The 18,511-nt window shown below is 39.9% G+C and overlaps 1 protein-coding gene across 1 annotated transcript in view; it reads right to left on the bottom strand.

The window, feature by feature from the left end:
• Nucleotides 1–11,703, bottom strand: part of LOC124009912 (cadherin-7-like) — a 166,737-nt gene extending 155,034 nt beyond the window's left edge. The window contains exon 1 of the mRNA XM_046322164.1: nucleotides 11,549–11,703. The gene's annotated coding sequence lies outside the window, so the exon portion shown is untranslated. The remainder of the gene's footprint in view (nucleotides 1–11,548) is intronic.
• Nucleotides 11,704–18,511: the final 6,808 nt, after the last annotated feature.

Here is an 18,511-nt window from a genome sequence, read left to right as displayed (position 1 = left end):
CTCTGATGTCCGTGTTATGTCCTATTCCTGCTCACTCTCACCCTTGCAATAGGAGTCATTATTGTTCAGTGGCCACAGAGAAGAGGGGCAGACATGACTGATTCCACACTTCTCCATTTCTCCTGACCTGTCTTGGCAATGTCAAATCTTTATTTCTATTAGCCAACAAAATCCTGCACAAGCAGTCATGCATGCACAGGTAACAGGCCTCACGCTGTTTGCTTATCATTACTTCTTCCTCCCTCAACAACTCACAGCCTCGGGCTGGATCTACCGACGTCTGTCTTGCACACGTCACCGCCCTGTTGACAACGTCTTAGCCAGCTGCACCACCGAAAAGCTAGCAATTTGAAGCAGCGGGTGGAGACATCAAGCTGAGGAGTGATTTACACACATATGACTTACTCTGAAGCATCTTCCTGTGAGGGGAGTCTGCCTGGTGCTTTGAAACTACCCAATATCGCTCTAAGATTTGATTTGGCCACAAGACAAGCGATATGTTAACATGCTAAACTACTGCCGATTTGACTGAATTCAGCCCTGTGAGTTGGTGCTGCTGTGTATATAAACTTGATGGTAGCCTACTATATGTTATTCCACTTAACCCTGTTGACTATGTAGCCTAGACTAGGGCTGGGATTCAATCCAATCAGACATGGGGAGTGTTGAATGCGGTCTCTGCGAACACTGGAACATTGGCTTTAAAAGGTGCATAGCTGAGAAAGCACGATTGGATTGAATTCCTTTCCCCCAAACATTTTGCCAACGAGTTTCCAACCCCCCCATCAGTCCCACACACACACACACACACACACACACACACACACACACACACACACACACACACACACACACACACACACACACACACACACACACACACACACACACACACACACACACACACACACACACACAATTAGTAATTCCCTCTCTTCTCTGGTGTGTACACAGTGCACACAAGGGCACCGTGAGTCCCCTGGGCAAGATTTACACATCTCTGTAGCCATATCCCTGCTTCACTCTCACGGGGCAAATAGTTCCTCTTTCAAAGCATGACTCTGTTTGTTTGTGTGTGTTTGGTCGTGTGTGTATGTGTCATACCCGGATCCAAGAGATGAAATAATGGATGTTGAAATCAAAAACCAAACAACTGAAAGCAAAATGTATAGAATTGTAAACAAAAACAAGACATCAAAAGCAAAACCCAATAACTTGTAAGCAAATAATTTCAAAGCGAGAGCAAATCTCTGACAATTTAAAAAAATATATATATTTGAAAACAAATGCAAAATTCGTTTCTGGATAAACTTTCCCAGCAACCAATCCTTTTGAATAGATTTTGCCTACACTCTTGCCTGTATGTACTACCTTTTGGTTACGCTACACCTATCTTTGCTTTCAATGTTTGTTTTTTTGCTTTCAGTGCCAGTCTTTTCGATTGCGAGTTTCGGCATTATTTTTCCGTGAAGGGCGGGGGTTTAGAGGGAGGTGTAGACAATGAGTCGCCATTGGTCCACTAGTTTTGGAGTGGCGGTTCGTCTGAACCCAATCAATTAACGTGATAGACAGGCTTTTTTTCTATTGCCTACTAAAGTAGACGGACTGACGTCACCTCGTTTTAGGGTTTTAGCTAACACACTTCAACATTTTCAGTCAAGGGTCAATAATGTACAGATATTAGAATTCATCATATGGACATACCATAATGGTCAATATTTATTATGTACCCAGTGCTAATTTGGAATGTGTCCTTCTGCCTAGATGTCACATGTCTATTAGTTTGGGTAGTGTTACTGAACTGACTGTCACGCCTTGGTCATTGTATCTTGTGTTTTTGTTATATGTTTGGGTAGGCCAGGGTGTGACATGGGTTTATATGTTGTATTTCGTATTAGGGTTTGTATTAATTGGGAGTGTGTATTATTAGGGGTGTGTCTAGTTAGGCTTGGCTGCCTGAGGCGATTCCTAATTGGAGTCAGCTGATTCTAGTTGTCTCGGATTGGGAACCGTATTTAGGTAGCTTGAGTGCGCGTTGTATTTCGTGGGTGATTGTACCTGTCTCTGTGTTAGTCACCAGATAGGCTGTAATTAGTTTCACTCGTTTGTTGTTTTCGTATTTTCAGTTATTTCATGTACCGCTATTTTCTTCATTAAAAGTCATGAGTAACCTACACGCTGCATTTCGGTCTGACTCTCTTCAAACAGCAGACGAACTACATTACACTGACATGATTTCAGGTGAAGGGAAAATTAACACTGATACATCCTGACAATGTTTGAGATTACTGTTTATGTGTGAGGAATGTATCTCGAGCATAATTTAAAATGTCGAGACCAGAATAAGGTGTGTGTGGCGAAGATACGCTATATCCACGTCTCTTTCCACACTCTCTATTGCACACTAACTCCCACCAATTCGTGCACACTATATGTTTCATTGTGTCAATTGTTTTGGGAATGTTTATCAATTTATCAAAGTGAAATATATAATCATCAGTGAAGTTACTGTTAATCCCAACATATTCCCCCATGAATTTAGAATGTTTGGTTACTATTGTAGAATTAATTAAATATAATACACAGTGCCTTTGGAAAGTATTCAGACCCATTGCTTGTTTAAACAATTTGTTACGTAACAACCTTATTCTAAAATTGGTTAAAAAATGTTTTTTTTCCCACATCAATCTACACACAATACTCCATAACAATTAAGCAAAACAAAAAAACTGCAATATCAAATTTACATGAAAGTTCCGACCCTTTACTCAGTACTTTGTTGAAGCACCTTTGGCAGCGATTGCAGCATGGAGTCTTCCGTAGAGATGGTGCCAGGTTTCCTCCCAACGTGACGCTTGTCATTCAGGCCAAAGAGTTCAATCTTGGTTTCATCAGACCAGAGAATCTTGTTTTTAATGGGCTGAGATCTGTAGGTGCCTTTTGGAAAACTTCAAGCTGGCTGTCATTTGCCTTTTAGGCTGGGTAGCCTAGTGGTTAGAGCGTTGTACTAGTAACCGCAAGGTTGCAAGTTCAAACCCCCAAGCTGACAAGGTACAAATCTGTCGTTCTGCCCACTGTTCCTAGGCCGTCATTCTAAATAAGAATTTGTTCTTAACTGATCTTGCCTAGTTAAATAAAGGTAAAATTTAAATTTTACTCAGGAGTGGCTGCTGTCTATCCATTCTATGATAAAGGCTTGATTGGTGGGGTGGTGCAGAGATGGTTGTCCTTCTGGAAGTTGTTCCCATCTCCACAGAGGAACTCTAGAGCTCTGTCAGAGTGAGCATCGGGTTCTTGGTCACCTACCTGCTGACAAAGGCCCTTCTCCCCTGAATGCTCAGTTTTCTTCTATTTAAGAATTTTCTTCTATTTAAGAAGAATACTTCTTCTATTTAAGAATGATGGAGCCACTCTGTTCTTGGGGACTTTCAATGCCGCAGATATGGTTTCTTTCCCCAGATTTGTACCTCGACATAATCCTGTCTCGAAGCTCTACGGACAATTCCTTCCACCTCATGGCTTGGTTTTTGCTCTGACATTCACCGTCAGCTGTGGGACCTTATATAGACAGTTGTGTGCCTTTCTAGATAATGTCCAGTCAATTGAATTTACCACAGGTTGATTCCAATCAAGTTGTAGAAACATCAAGGATGATCAATGGAAACAGGATGCACTCGAGCTCAATTTTAAGTCTAATAGCAAATAAGGTAAATAAGGTATTTCTGTTTTTTTTTTAAATAAATTAGCAAAAATGTCTAAAAACCTATATTCGCTTTGTCATTGTGCCGTATTGTGTGTAGTTTAAGGCTGTAACGTAACAAAATACTTTCCTAAGGCACTAGAATTCCAATGCAAGAATTCCCCCAAAACTGCTCCCTTAGTCACTTCATCCGAGCACCAGGTCTGGTACTGCGTGGCTCACAGTGTGAAAGCAACAAAGAGGACTATTGCAGTAGTTGCTATATGAAGCACTATATCCAACTGAGCACAGAGTAAAGTTGTCCTTATTTTCTCTTTGCCCTCACCCTCCTCCCCTCTTTCGCTTCCCACCTTTTTTTCATCCCAGTGCTGAAATATGCCTGTTGTCGGTCTTGGCACTGCATGACCGAAGCAGTGTTCTGCGGCTTGTCCAAATGAACTGAGACAGGATGATGAAGTCTCATTAGACTCTCCTGCCATCTGATGCGCGTTGCGCACGCTTCCAGAGAGCGCACACAAACCTTGACTTTCAAGCGTTTGTAGCACCACCGTCCCTCCATATCTAACCCCCTTTATGTCCCCCCTTCTCCTCAAACCATTTGCTAGAAACATAGAGCTCCCTTGGAGTGAAGTGCAAACACAGGCATTTAGAGCACAAGACCACGCTTGGGGAACAACCGCAGCCTCCTGGGGAGAGAACGCTCAAACGCAGTGTGTGCACGCCACTCCTGTCATCTGGACATAAAGCACAGCATGGGGAGTGACTGGTAACATAGCCTTGTTATCATGGCTAGCCGACTCAATTTTCTGCCCTTTATTATGGTAGAGAGACAGAGGCAGAAGTTATCATGCATGTAGTTGAGAAACACTTTGGAGACGTAGCTTACGGAAAGGTATGATGATTTCCATACCAGAACTTAGCCTAATCAATTAACCAAATGTGGATTGACACTTACAAAACCTTTAATTAAAATTAATTAATCCATCATTAAATATATATCCTTTCAAATCACTTCTAGGTTTTTTCCGATGGCATTACTGTTATGCAGGTGAATGAGGACCCAAAAGCGACTTGGCGAAAACAGAGTCTTTAATCCAGTAAAGTAAATCTACAATCATAAGACATAATTCCACTCGTAATGACGAGAACAGACTGGAGACTCGATCAAGAACTGCAGGTTGCCTCGGGAAGGCACTTGAACGTAGCAGACTCAGACACCTGCTCACCACGCAGCATCTGAGGGAAACACGACACGACAGGGCGATACACAGACACAGCACGGTGAACAATAGACAAGGATCCGACAGGGCAGAAACGGAAAACAAGGGGAGAAATAGGGACTCTAATCAGGGGGAAAGATAGGGAACAGGTGTGGAAAGACTAAATGATTGATTAGGGGAATAGGAACAGCTGGGAGCAGGAACGGAGCGATAGAGAGAAGAGAGAGAGGGAGGAAGAGAGAAAGAGGGGAACGAACCTAAAAAGACCAGCAGGGGGAAAACGAACAGAGGGAAAAGCAAAATGACAAGACAAAATAAGACAAAACATGACAATTACTCATTAACTATAACCTAATAATTTTGCCGTGTGTGTGCTGAAAGCTACTCGATGTCCTTCTTAATTAACACATTGACTAATCAAAACACACCCTGGCATAGGCTACATGCAAGCACAGACTTAAGTATTCAAAGCAACATGCTTATTTCTAATAACATGTCATCAACTAACCTAAGCCTATTTCATGGTTAGTGTGTTAATTTATTCATCTTCCACATTGTTTCCAAGAGTAATGTAATTCTATTTGTAGATGACTTGTTTATCATAGGCCTATATATTTTCCACAATACAGATGGCACACACAGTATAAGCATCTCTATAGGACATTAAGGCGGTAAGTAGAGGGCCCTAATCAACATGTGATGCAGTGCCTGTGCTATGATTGCTTATCATGCCCTACCGGATTAAAACTAGAACCACTAAATCAGTAATTTTGGCAGCTCATTAATTAATTTATTGTATTACTCTCCCATTTTTAAAGTCATGCCCCCTTCCGTACTTGAATTTGCTTAAATAAGTCTATGTAACAGATTGATGTTGTTCGAAACATAATATCAGAAACAGAACTGGAGTTATAACCAGTTTTAGGGAGGGAGGGATGTCTTGTTTCAATGGATTTCACCCGTTGCCCCTCCAATGAAATATGCGGTGTCCAGCTGATAATCAGCCAGATATTTGCCTCGAAACTGAAGCTAAACTATACCTAATTGCACACATAACAACATATACACTACCATTCAAAAGTTTGGGGTCACTTAGAAGTGTCCTTGTTTTTTAAAGAAAAGCACATTTTTTGCCCTTTAAAATAACATCGAATTGATCAGAAATACCATGTAGACATTGTTAATGTTATAAATGACTATTGTAGCTGGAAATGGCTGATGTTTATTGGAATATGTACATAGGCGTACAGAGGCCCATTATCAGCAACAATCACTCCTGTGTTCCAATGGCACGTTGTGTTAACTAATCCAAGTTTATCATTTTAAAAGTCTAATTGATCATTAGAAAACCCTTTAGCAATTATGTTAGCACAGCTGAAAACTGTTGTTCTGATTAAAGAAGCAATAAAACTGACCTTCTTTAGCCTAGTTGAGTATCTGGAGCATCAGCATTTGTATGTTTGATTACAGGTTCAAAATAGCCAGAAACAAAGACCTTTCTTCTGAAACTCGTCAGTCTATTCTTGTTCTGAGAAATTAAGACTATTCTATGCGAGAAATTGCCAAGAAACAGAAGATCTCGTACAACGCTGTGTACTACTGCCTTCACAGAACAGCGCAAACTGGCTCTAACCAGAACAGAAAGAGGAGTGGGAGGCCCCGGTGCACAGCTTTGGCAAGGAAAGGAATATCACCATGGACAATTTCTTCACTTCACTGTCATTGGCAAACAAGTTGCTTGGAAATAAAACAAGCATAGTCAAATCAAATCAAATTTATTTATATAGCCCTTCGTACATCAGCTGATATCTCAAAGTGCTGTACAGAAAGTCGGCACCATGAACTAAGCAAGATGGGTGCTCCCTCCCTCTGCGCAAAATAATGCACCTGCACAGCCGTTGTTCTCCACAACGGTGCTAAAGAATGACAAGACAACAGTCACACTATACCATATCAAGGCAAGAAAGAGTGTTTCTGTCATGAGCACAATGCATCCAACAGTTGCCATTGAAAGGGAGACAATAAAGAGAAAACTGGATACTTCAACGATGACAGACAAAATGAGAAAAAAAATCCAGAAAATCACCATTTATGATTTTTTATGAATTTATTTGCAAATTATGGTGGAAAATAAGTATTTGGTCACCTACAAACAAGCAAGATTTCTGGCTCTCACAGACCTGTAACTTCTTCTTTAAGATGCTCCTCTGTCCTCCACTCGTTACCTGTACTAATGCACCTGTCTGAACTTGTTATCAGTATAAAAGATACCTGTCAACAACCTCAAACAGTCACACTCCAAACTCCACTATGGCCAAGACCAAAGAGCTGTCAGAGGACACCAGAAACAAAATAGTAGACCTGCACCAGGCAGGGAAGACTGAATCTGCAATAGGTAAGCAGCTTGGTTTGAGGAAATCAACTGTGGGAGCAATTATTAGGAAATGGAAGACATACAAGACCACTGATAATCTACCTCGATCTGGGGCTCCACGCAAGATCAAAATGATCACAAGAATGGTGGGCAAAAATCCCACAACCACACGGAGGGACCTAGTGAATGACCTGCAGAGAGCTGGGACCAAAGTAACAAAGCCTACCATCAGTAACACACTATGCCGCCAGGGACTCGAATCCTGCAGTGCCAGACGTGTCCCCCTGCTTAAGCCAGTACATGTCCAGGCCCGTCTGAAGTTTGCTAGAGAGCATTTGGATGATCCAGAAGAAGATTGGGAGAATGTCATATGGTCAGATGAAACCAAAATATAACTTTTTGGTAAAAACTCAACTCGTCGTGTTTGGAGGACAAATAATGCTGAGTACCTACTGTGAAGCATGGGGGTGGAAATATCATGCTTTGGGGCTGTTTTTCTGCAAAGGGACGAGGACGACTGATCCGTGTAAAGGAAAGAATGAATGGGGCCATGTATCGTGAGATTTTGAGTGAAAACCTCCTTCCATCAGCAAGGGCATTGAAGATGAAACCTGGCTGGGTCTTTCAGCATGACAATGATCCCAAACACACCGCCCGGGCAATGAAGGGGTGGCTTCGTAAGAAGCATTTCAAGGTCCTGGAGTGGCCTAGCCAGTCTCCAGATCTCAACCCCATAGAAAATCTTTGGAGGGAGTTGAAAGTCCGTGTTGCCCAGCAACAGCCCCAAAACATCACTGCTCTAGAGGAAATCTGCATGGAGGAATGGGCCAAAATACCAGCAACAGTGTGTGAAAACCTTGTGAAGACTTACAGAAAACGTTTGACTTCTGTCATTGCCAACAAAGGGTATATAACAAAGTATTGAGATAAACTTTTGTTATTGACCAAATACTTATTTTCCACCATAATTTGCAAATAAAATTAAAACATTTAAAAAATTTAATTAAAAAATTAAAAATCCTACAATGTAATTTTCTGGATTTTTTTATTTTCATTTTGTTTGTCATAGTTGAAGTGTACCTATGATGAAAATGACAGGCCTCTCTCATCATTTTAAGTGGGAGAACTAACTAAATACTTTTTTGCCCCACTGTATATTATTATAATGCCATTATTGCTTTTGTGCTGATTTTCACTATTTATCAAGCACATGTGGCGCTTGTATTTATTAGACAACTGTTTTCATCCTTTGACCGTGTTCTGCTGACCGTGCATCTTTGTGATTTATTTTTAGATAAATATTTATTAATAGAAGCTGTTACCATCTTCCAACACATATGGTTTTTGTTTCATAGTTGTTACAAAAGCATGCCACGCATAAAATTGATTGAACATTTGAATGTTTGTGTTTTTTAGTTTTTACATATAGCTTACAGTAACATAAACTTGTGAAAATGCTATTTAAAATGAAAAATAAATTGTATTCTAGTGTTACCTAACACCTTCATGAGCACAACCACATTATTATTTTAGAGATAGCAAATATGAAATGTATTAATTACACTTTTAGAATGTTACAGTCACAATGACTGCTTGTTAGCTTGAGAAGGGGTGTAACGACTTCCACCGAAGTCATTTCCACTCCTTGTTCGGGCGGCGGTTGGTGTCACCGGTCTTCTAGCTATCGTCGATACTCTTTTCATTTTCCATTTGTTTTGTCTTGTTTTCCTACACACCTGGTTTCCAATTCCCTTATTTTTTTGTTGTGTATTTAACCCCGAGTTCCCCCCATGTATTTATGTGGGATTGTTTGTTGTAAGTGCTTGTGCACCTGTTTACTGGTGTGCGTCAGGTTTTTTATACCGATATTCTGTTGTATGTTTAGGCCGATAGTTTTTAGATTATACTGCTCCGGCTACTACCTAGTTCTGCTCTCCTGCGTCTGAATTCCCTGCCACCAGTTACACATCCCTTTACAAGGGGCCCCTCGAGGCCCAGCGGTTCTATTGTTAAGGGAAACACGTGGGCTACATCATCATCATCTTCAATCTTGTCTCATTGTTCGAGCTCAATCAGAATAAGCAGACCTGCACAGCAGCTAAACTATACAAAACTAATTTCACACATATAATAGATTAAATAAATTAAGTAAAGTATGATGGAGAAGAAAGGGGGAGAATGGGTGAGTTGATGAGCAAGGGGAAGCAAACAATGCATAAATATGTAATCACCAATTGTGACAGAAGAACAGGGCGGGCCATTCTATTGTATAGATATATTCTAATTATAATCTCAAAATGGAAGGTACCTCATATCAGTCCACCAAATCTAAGCAGTCTTATCAGTCTACTCTGGCCAACTTGGAGTACACAGTGAGAGCGAGTGTAATTTACAATGGCAAGAAGACCAAGAAGAATGGATGTACATGCTGCGTTAGCGCAGCTACAATATCTGAATGAAAAGGACTCAGATGGTGGGAAAGAAATGAATCATGACATCTCTGATGATCACTCTTCCGATTCTGAGCCGATTTTTCACATTGTCAGCATTGAGATTTGAACCATCAACCTTTCAGTTCACCTTACCTGCCTCCCACATATCAAACAACAATCTGTTTGGGGAAGAATTACAGCCTAATATTGGGCAAATATTGTCTTATTGTTCAAGAAAAATATAAGTTGTGAAACTTCTAAAACATCTCAATTTGTAGGCAAACTATTGTCTATTTAATATACGTTTTTCAAACATACAGCAGTTGTTGACTTTGCATCCCCTCCAAATGTTAAAATCAGAAGTGTTATATCGCATAACTTTGCTTTGTCGTAGGCTATAGACCTACAGGTCATGATGTTGCTAGAACAGGGACCCAAAATAATTGCAAACTATAGGCTAGTATCAACCACGCCACCCAGTGGACAAAATAAAACCTATACACTGGACCAGAAAGACCGTTATTCAAACGGAACAATCATTGTCTCGACTGATGAATGATGCAGAGATGTTAGATATGGAGTGATACTGTCTCGTTTCATATCAACAAGAGTTAACCGCATTATCTGCCATATATGATTGCCTATATTTATTATGAAACCCAAAGCGTCACTCAAAAGTATAGGCCTGCGCACTAATAAACTGAAAATGTTTTTGAGGACACGCAAATTCTAGCCTATTCGAGCCTACTTTACCAATTATTCATGATTATGATAGTTCCCATTCGTCCAATATGTCATATAAAATAGTCTCGATGTATAGGTTAATGTACATAAAAGTTTAAACGAATAAAACATGTATGAGCAACATGAGCCGCTGTATAGGTAGCCCGGCCCATCATTATACAGCTTTATAATATTGCCTACGGAATTCTAATAAATGTGTCTGCGATGCAATCGTTTTTGATATTCATTAGAGGCATCACTAAATATTATGCAATTATACATCGCATGCAAGAAACATCACGGTCATAGGAAATTGAGAAATAGGCTAAGCAAAACAGATCTTTTCGGATTTTAAAATATTCCAAGTTGTTTTATTCTTCCAGATTCCTTACGGGTAAATTCTACTGAGAATAAAGCCATATCCAGTCAGTTTTGAAGAAACACACGTTTTTAGTTCATACAGAACATGTGTGTCAAAGAACTATACTAGAACTCCTAAAATATCCAAATCATTGAAATTGCACCCTTGGACAGTTAGTTAATATAAAGTGAAACCTGGTTCATACCTTTTTTTCTCGCGCTCCGAAACGCACTCAAAAGGAATCCGCAATCGCATAGCCAATAGATGCGGTAAAGAGGTCAATGGACCTTGACCAAAATAATGGAAATTCGTGGGGGAAATATACCGAATCTTCTCATTGCCCCCAAGAAAAATGTATGGATTTCAGCCCCAATACATGTTCACGTCATCGTCACCTGCACTACAGTTCAAAACGACTTTGACTACCACATTTTTCTACCAGTTTATACGAACGGGAGTTCGCATTTAACAGTCACTTCTAAACATGAAAAGTGACTACTTCTAAATGTAATGCAGTGAAGACAGCCAAATATATGCACATCGGACTTTAGTAACCACATTGTGGGCATGTTACAATACAATCGAAGAATATCTACATTGTTAGATTTGTTGAATAGGCGCCATTGACCTCTTTACCGCATGCATGTATGCTCTAAAAAATAAACTTAACACATGGTAAAGCCTCTGCCATAGTTGAAGTCTTGAGGAAGCCTCACTGTAACATCTTATAAGCCCTACCTTAACACTACGGTCGTTTGATGTCTTCCTCTCTCACACACAGTCAGGACGATGCCACTGCAACAGACAGCAGCGCGCTCAACGTGATTGCAATAACTGCGCTGCTCAGCTCCTTAGCTCCAACTACGTGTTGTCGCTACAATGAGCTCCATTGAGAAGTCACAGCTGCAGCGGGACGCTGACCGATGATGGCTCCGCATGCAGTGGGAAGTGTTGGAGAAAAATATAACTGACAGTCATCAAACATGCTCCCACGCTTCAATGGCACCTTATAGACATACAGAAGTGGAATGGGAGGCAGGCAGTCAAGCATACGGCTCTAGGCTACTTTTCCAGGCGCAACAATACTGTTGGCATATTTTAAGAATACTATTGAATTAGGATGAACATTGACATGGGTGGGTAGTAGGACTGAACTAATTAACACTAAGGAGGAAATAGACTTATGGCAGCAGTGTGATATCAGATAACCTTGTAAAAACTGCCAAATTGCCAAATAACAAATACATTTTCAAACTGACAAATAACATATTGTCACAAACAGTGCAATACATTTAATCTGTGACCAGTGTGCAGTGTAGACAAACCAACCATCTGATTGTTGTGTCTTGTCAGGTTACCTAAACACAACGTGTGTAATCCCAAGGCAATAGGTTACCCTTCTGTTTCCCTCAGGGTTGAATTGTATCTGCATCATGTATCATGAATTTTATCTGCATAACTCAAACTCAAATCTGGCAGTGCTGCATAAACACATGACATGCATGCACACATGCAGGTTGGAAGACAGATAGACACATGTGATACACACGCCAGCCTGGTCTCATAGACAGAACATAGTACATTTAAATAAGACAGAAGGTTACTTAAGGTAAAAACAAAAGGAGCGTTTTTGGTCGATTACTTACTACCTTTTAGCTACTTTGCAACTACTTAGCATGTTCGATAACCCTACCCGTAACCTCAACCCATTTGGCTAACCCTTCCCCCTCCCCACTCTTTAACCTAACTCCTATTCTTAACCCTAACCCAGCGTTTCCCAAACTCGGTCCTCGGGACCACAAAGAGTGCACATTTGTTTTTGCCCTAACACTACACAGCTGAGCCAAATGATCAAAGCTTGATGAAAAGAAATACAGTGCATGCACACCATGGAGTCCTCAGGACAGAGTATGGGAAACCCCGCCCTAACCCCAAACACTAACCCCTAGCCTTGTTAACGTTAGCTACCTAGATAAAGTCAGCCACAACAATTTGCAATTCGTAACAGGTCAAATGTTTTGCGAATTCGTAAAAAAAATTGCTAATTTGTTACATATCTTACAAATTGTAATTCATAACATATCACATGAAAGGAATGATGGATATCCACAAATTAATATATAACAATACGAAACGTAGTGTATCATGCTAAAGGTAGTCTTAGATCTATGTCCAGAATAATGCAAAATGCTCTGAGACCAAGTTGTTTACATACACACACGTTTATTTTAACTTTATTTTTACGAAATCTATCCGCTATAATTTCTTACAACCAACAACAACTTTTTAACATCAGATTGGCAGTTACTTACCTAATTTCAGGCCTCAACTTCATCTCATCTGCCCTGGGCTCTTTTTATAATTGCGACCCAAATTTTCAGGCTACCCAAGAGGAAACGGCGATGTTACTCATGCAAGAGATGGGGATCCTGGCGAAATTAAGATGAAGGGGGAACCTCTTCCCTCCCTTCTACTGGCCAGTCACTTGATAATAAGATGGATGACCTCTGATCACGGATTTCCTACAAATGAGACTCTCGAAACTGCAATATTCTCTGCTTTTCTGGTTGCCAGCAATTTGAATTCTGCGAAATTATGACACGTGATACCAAACTTCCATTTTTACATTTTTACCCCAGAATGCAACATACTTTGAAAGGAGGTAACCAACGATGGTCACCAAGTTCACAAAAGTTATCTGCTCGAATGCACACATTGAGATGAGCAACATGCAAGACTTTGCTCTCACAGAGTCACACAAAATATCTGTGCATGTGCACAAACAGCAAAGAAGTTTAGCTTCGTGCTTTAACGCCCCTGGTTGTTTCAGAAATTGACCCACTACTACTGTTTACTTTGTGAATCTATGTCATCTCAATGAGTCTACCTTTGAAGAGCAGCTGAAGCAAAAAGGATCATTGTGGTCTAAAAGGTCAGTGTCTTCCGAAACAGAGATTTGGAAAAAAATGGAAACTGATTGCGCTCTAGCCAATTGTACAGCAATACTAGTTTTCTGCAACATTTTTACTTGAGAAATACTACACTAAACCCCTTAGCTAGATGTAAAATTGCGCGACTAAGACCTCCTTGGCAAAAATGTCAAAATTAATTAGATCTCTTGATTACTTTAAGATTCATTCAGACTTTGTGAGGATGAAATGTTGCTACCGTGACTCAAGGGCCAAACCATAACTGCCAGCGTATGATATAGTGAACAAAACACACACATTGAACAACACATCCAAGACCTAAAGCTTGTTTTTTTTTATGAGCAGCATGCTGAATCGGTGTGTTCAGCCCCCCTTAAAGATTGACTGCCACTAAAAAGCGTCTTCTCGTTTTGAAAACAGCCTATGTAGCATCGTTTGACTCAAAAACATTTACTCTAGTGTAAAAATGGAGATTTGAGAGATGATAGTTCATCTCAGATTCATATTTTTACAATATTAACCTTCATTTAACTAGGGAAGTCAGTTAAGAACAAAGTCTTATTTACAATGACAGCCTACCCCAGAAAAAGCTGGACAATGCTGGGCAAATTGTGCCACCCTATGAGATTCCCAATCAAAGCCAGATGTAATACAGCCTGGATTTCAAACAGGGAATGTAGTGAGATCACTTGCGCTGAGATGCAATGCCTTAGACCACTGCACCACCCAGAAGACTGTATGCAACAGTTTTCCTTGGGTTGGGTTTATTTCAATCCTGCCCACATGCCGACAGCTGGAAGCTCCCAAGTAATCATCATTTCAGAGCACAGCTGCACCTGATCTGATCAAAATGCCCATAGTCAATTTGGTTTGACATTCGATATCCCTATGGGGCTAGTTAGGGACTATCAGTAAATTACACAATGTACATGGGACAATATTTTTTAAATGGTAATGACAAAAAATTTCCAATGATGTAAAAACCTCAAACCAACTATAAATTGTAGAAATTAATGTACAAATATTGAAAGCATTTCATGACACGTGCAACATGAAAATATTGTCCCATTTACATTGAGTCATTTATTGATGGTCCTTTTATTGGTCCCTAACTAGCCCCGGAGATGTCAAATGTCAAACCAGATCTGCCATGGTTACACACCAGCCGGCTGAAGTTAATTGGTGAAAGAAGTTGACTAGCATTAGCTAGGCTGGGCGACTTCAAGACACAAGACCTGGTTAGACTGTTTCATGTTATCTAGAAGGGTGAGTGACTGTAACTGTGTATTGTTTTGGCAGAGTGAATGTACAAACACACACACACACACACGAGACACCCCCGCTGATGCATCTCTTCTTTACCAAGATGAAAAATTAGGCCAAATTAGAAAGTTCAGCCACCCTTTAAAACCTAACCAAATATTATCTATTGTATTGACAAGATGGTCGGGTGACCATTCAAACAATGGAAATACATGTCCTCAAAGATGGAAGGCAGGCAAGATGAGGCGAGATCAGGTGGCACCATTCTATCCATTGAGAGGGCAGATACGCGTGTCAACAACAGGCTCAACTCCAATACAAAGTAGTTTTGAAATGCCACTTGCATCCACTTATATCACTGCATTTGTAACAACCTAACCATTATGAAACGTCTATTAGATTACATAAGCCTCACGTAGAAAATGAGCAATTCCATTTTTTTGTTGACCTCCATGCAAAAATTCCTCACCTAGTGGTCTTATTTTTGTGGACAGATTTATGCAGCATAAAACCCTCTCGCTTTGCCTCATCCTCTCTGACATAACTTATGCATTACTGCCCTACAGTGGCGAGAAGTGACATCCCCAAAAACACAAATGATTTCTGGCAAAGTTGTAACAGTTTCTGTCTGTCTGTTTAACAGTGTCTGTGTTTGTGTCTGTGTGATGTCGCTCGAAAAAGTGATTATATAAATGCTTCCCTGGATATATAAATGCTCAATAAAACATGAAGGATAAAAAAACACAATAAAATACAGTAAGACCTAAACACATAAGTATTCACACTGCAGGGTCAATACATGTTAGAATCATATTTGGCAGCGATTACAGCTGTGAGTCTTTCTGGGTAAGTCTGTAAGAGCTTTGCACGCCTGGATTGTACAATATTTGAACATTATTCAAGCTCTGTTAAGTTGGTTGTTTATCATCGCTAAACAGACATTTTAAAGTCTTGCTAAAGATTTTCAAGCCAATTTTTTTTTTTTTAAGTCAAAAATGTAACGCGGCCACTCAGGAACATTCAATGTTATCTTGGTAAGCAGTTTATATTTGCCCTTGTGTTTTAGGTTATTTTCCTGCTGAAAGGTGAATTTGCCTCATAGTGTCTGTTGGAAAGCAGACTGAACCAGATTCTGGCTGTGCTTAACTCTATTATGTTTATTTTTATCCTTAAACTCCCTTGTCCTTGCCAATGACAAGCATACCCATAATATGATGCAGCCACCACGCTTGTAAATATGAAGAGTGAAACTGTGATGTGTTGTGTTGGATTTGCCCCAAACACAGCACTTTGTATTCAGGACATAAAGTTAATTTCCTTGCCATGTTTTTTGCTGTTTTACTTTAGTGCCTCAATGCAAACAGGATGCATGTTTTGCAATATTTTTTATTTTGTACAAGCGTCCTTCTTTTCATTCTGTCACTTAGGTTAGTATTGTGGCAAAACTACAATGTTGTTGATCCATCCTCACCAATCCTCAGTTTCTCTTAGCACTTTTTATTGCCATACCTGTTTTATAGTCACTAAGGCCCCAATTTACTGTCTTCCTCTCCGGCAACTGAGTTAGTAAGGCGACTGTATCTTTGTAGTGAATGGGTATATTGATACACCATCCAAAGAGTAATTAATAACTCCACCATGATTTTTTCCCCTCGGTCTACCAATAGGTGCCCTTCTTTGCGAGACATTGAAAAACCTCTCTGATCTTTGTGTTTGACATTCACTGCTCGACTGAGGGACCTTACAATTATCTGTATGTGTGGGGTACAGAGATGAGATAGTCATACAAACATCATATTAAACACTATTGTTGCACACACAGTGAGTCGATGCAACTTATTATGTGACTTGTTAAGTACATTTTTATGACTGAACTTACGGTGCATTCGGAAAGTACTCAGGTTTTTAGATATTTTTGCAAATGTCTTAAACACAAAAACAGATTCCTTATTTACTTCAGTATTCAGACCGTTTGTTATGAGACTCGATTGAGCTCAGGTGCATCCTGTTCCTATTGAGCAACCTTGAGATGTTTCTACAACTTTATTGGAGTCCACCTGTGGTAAATTCAATTGATTGGATATGATTTGGAAAGGCACACATATGTCTATATAAAGTCCCACAGTTGACAGTGCATGTCATCAGTAAAAGGCACATGATTGCCCGCTTGGAGTTTGCCAAAAGGGACCTAAAGACTGTCAGACCATGAGAAACAAAATTATCTGGTCTGATGAACCAAGATTGAACTCTTTGGCCTGAATGCCAAGCGTCACATCTGGAGGAAACCTGGCACCATCCCTACGGTGAATTATGGTGGTGGCAGCATCAAGACATTGTCCAAACGACAAACACTGTTTTAAAACACCCTGTGTCCTTTTTTCAACATTACGAATGTGTCGTAAGACAGGAGTTTTCTGTATTTATTTTTGTTCCACGAGACATTGGGTTAGATTCAGTAAGAACTGTTATGTTGAGCTGTATCTAGAATACAGTACAAAGTTTAAAGTTGTTTGAAGTATGACAGTAAATGAAGTCTTTGTGAAGCCTTTGTCATAAATTAATGCCTACTTCTACACTTTTATGAGTGCCCATAGGAAGGAGAGCCTATGGGTGAATCTCAATTGCGGTTCCTTGTCTCCTCGCATTTTCTCACCTCGTCTTTTTCTCAAAACCCATTGGATGAGAAGTTCTAAGTGGAGGGACCTCTCATCATCTCATCCAATAGGTTTTTAGAAGGAGGCAAGGAGAGAGGACCCGATGAATCAAGGATATGCAATTGAGGTTTTCTCCAAGAAATTGATTTGGAATAAAGAGATGGAGAAACCATATTTCTTTGTAACAACCTGCTCTTTGTCAATGGGAGAATCTCAATTGCATTTCCTTGATTCCTCAAATTCTCTCGACTCCTTCTCAAAACCAATTGAAGGACACAAGGAATCAAGGAAATGCAATTGAAATTCTCCCAATGAATAGTCTGTTTTCTACTACACAAATTCTATGTAGGCTTGTGTAGAACAATAGGATAAGCATGACACCATGATCTTTTATTCTGCACATAATCTATTATCTTAAATGTGAACATTTGCACTCTATTTTGTTTTTATTTTGATTTATTTTATTTCACCTTTATTTAACCAGGTAGGCTAGTTGAGAGCAAGTTCTCATTTGCAACTGCGTCCTGGCCAAGATAAAGCATAGCAATTTGACACATACAACAACACAGAGTTACATATGGAATAAATAAAACATACAGTCAATAATACCGTAGAAAAAAAGAAAACAAAACGCCTATATACAGTGAGTGCAAATGAGGTAAGATAAGGGAGTTAATTAAGGTCAATAAATAGGCCATGGTGGTGACGTAATTACAATATAGCAATTTAAAACTGGAATGGTAGATCTGCAGAAGATGAATGTGCAGGTAGAGATACTGGGGTGCAAAGGAGCAAGATAAATAAATACAGTATGGGGATGAGGTAGACGGATGGGCTGTTTACGGATGAGCTAT

The sequence above is a fragment of the Oncorhynchus gorbuscha genome, linkage group LG22, assembly GCF_021184085.1.
Source record: "Oncorhynchus gorbuscha isolate QuinsamMale2020 ecotype Even-year linkage group LG22, OgorEven_v1.0, whole genome shotgun sequence".
NCBI lineage: Eukaryota > Metazoa > Chordata > Actinopteri > Salmoniformes > Salmonidae > Oncorhynchus > Oncorhynchus gorbuscha.
The sequence above is the reverse complement of the archived record's forward strand: the minus strand, read 5'-3'. Positions and strand labels throughout refer to the sequence as shown.